Raw genomic sequence first — 2727 nt, 5'->3', positions numbered from 1 at the left:
AAAAAAAATAAATAAATGGTTAGACTGAATTAAAAAACAGGCCCATTAACACTTCCCTGAGTGGTAGGGAAAGATTGCTCAGTGTGAAACTGCTTTGAGAGGGCACAAAGAGGCCCAGAGGCCTTGAGGGAGGACTGGAAGCCTGCACAACTGGGGGGTCTGCAGACTTAGGACTCAAGGTGTTCCTGGACAGCAGTGGCCAGAAGACTTGTGAGCCAGTGAGACACTGCCTTGAAAGCTCACAGTGCTCAGAAAATAAACAAAACCAGTGACTGGTTCAAACACAGGCTCAGCTCCAAAACTTCTAATGCACCTACACCCCATGGTTGCATATAGCATAGAGGGAACCTGGGACATCAGAAGGCTACAACGATCAACAGGCACCTTCCAAAGACAAGAACTCAACAAGTTACTAGAATAAACTGAACACAAGAGACCAATGATTGTCACTGGCAGAGATGACAGACATAATTCTACACAGTGGGGGCTGGAAAAATAGGAGATATTGAAACAAAACAAAGCTCAGAATACCCTCCAAAACTGAAGTGTCTGGAAGTCCCTCGGTCAACCCAGAAAGAACATCTATAAAGAATGCCAGTCAATAAGAACAAAACAGTGTCTCAACGAATATAAATTATTAGAAAAACACAATAGGGAGTAGAAGACAAATACTCAAGCAAGCCCACAGGGGGAGGAATTCACCACAAAAGATCAGCAAGCAGAAACCACCAAAGAAGTAGAAGAACTACTTAGCCTACCAGATAGAGAATTCAGAATCATAATGATAAACAAACATAAAGAAAATGAGAAGGAAAAAAAATGACATGAAGTAAGCCATCAAGGAGTTGAAGAAAGCAACAAGGAAATTGAATAAATGAAAAATAAAATTAAGAAATGCAGGCGATGAAAAGTCCACTAGAGAAGATAAAGAAGGCTGAGAAAAGCAATTAAAATGGAATAGATGAAATGGAAGAACAAATCAGCTCCCTCGAAGATGCAGAAATAAAAATAATTAAAACAGAAAAAGAAAGGGAAATAAAAAAGAAAAGGAATGAAGAAACACTTCAATAGCTATCTGATACAATTATGGAAAGGGAATATCAGAGTTATAGGTTCAATATGAAGGAGAAGAAAGTAGACATCGCAGAAGCAAGAAAAATGCCAAACTACCATAATGACAGGAGAAATACAACTAGGCACATTATAATAAAAATTCCAGCAATACAAGACAAGGAAAAGATAATAAGAATGACAAGAGGGAAGAAACAAATAACCTATAAAAGGAAACCAAGACGGATGACATCTGACTTCTCCACAGAAACAATATGGGCAAGAACAGAATAGAGGGACATATTCAACAAACTCCGAAGTATTAAATGCCAACCAAGAAAATTCTATCCTGTGAAATTCTCCTTCCTCTATGTTGAAAGAAAAAGGACATTTGAAGACAAACAGAAAATCCACAATTTTGTCATGACTAAACCCCCACTCCAAAAAATACTACAAGAAGCCCTCAAACCAAATCCAACAGAAGAATGAACAAGAACAGTTCAAAACAAGCAATAAAAAATAAAAGGACTAAAATGGAAAATTTAGCTGCCATTATTTCAGTAGTATCTCTAAATGCAGATGGCATAAACTCATCAAGGAAAAGACACAAAGTTGGAGGATAGATTAAAAAAAAAAAAAACAGAACCCAATAGTCTGCTTTATGCAGTAACACATCTAACTGCAAAAGGTATAAACAGATTGAAAAACAGTTCTACAAGCAAATGGACCAAAAAAGAAGGCAGGAACAGCTATACTTAAATCAGATAAAATAGACTTCAAACTAAAAAAAGGATAATGGAGACACAGAAGGTCACTACATTATGATTAAGGGGACAATACAGCAAGAAGACATACAATCATCAACATAAATGCACCAAATGAAGAAGCACCAAAATATATCAGGAAACAATTGTCATCTATGAAAAAAAAATCAGAGAAAATATATACATAGTAGGAGACTTCAACATGGCAATCTTCACAATGTTGTTTTGTCAACAAGACAAAAAATCAGCAATGACACTAAAGCTCTGAACAAGGACCTGGGCAACATGGGTGTAACAGACATCTATAGAATATTGTACCCCACAAAATCTGAATACACATTTTTCTCAAACCCACATGGATCATTCTCTAGGATTGACCACATACTGGGTCACAAGATAAATACCAATAGAAACACTAAGTTTGAAATCATACCAAATGTTTTCTCTGAACATGAAGGAATGAAACTAGAAATAAACCATATGAAGAAAACAAGAAACCCACCTAACACATGGAGACTGAAACCCACACTACTGGAGGACTATTGGATCAATGAGGAGATCAAAGAAGAAATTTAAAAATACCTGGAGAAGAATGACAATGACGGCACTAATGTCCAAAATTTATGGGTACAAAATAGCAGTTATAAGAGGAAAATATGTAGCATTACAAGATCACATAAAGAAATAAGAAATAACTCAAATAAACAACATAAAGTCCCACCTTAAAGAACTGGAAAAAAGAACAACAAATAAACCCAAAAGTGAGTAGAAGACAGGAAATTATAAAAGTCAAATCAGAAATAAATGAAATGGATTTCAGAAAAACAGTCCATAAAATCAACAAACCCAAAAGTTGGTTCTTTGAAAAAATAAAGAATATAGAGGCCACTAGCAAATATTACAATGAAAAAAA

The sequence above is a fragment of the Condylura cristata genome, unplaced genomic scaffold (genome assembly GCF_000260355.1).
Source record: "Condylura cristata isolate star-nosed mole 26May11 unplaced genomic scaffold, ConCri1.0 scaffold00015, whole genome shotgun sequence".
Lineage (NCBI taxonomy): Eukaryota > Metazoa > Chordata > Mammalia > Eulipotyphla > Talpidae > Condylura > Condylura cristata.
Note: the sequence above shows the minus strand (reverse complement) of the source record.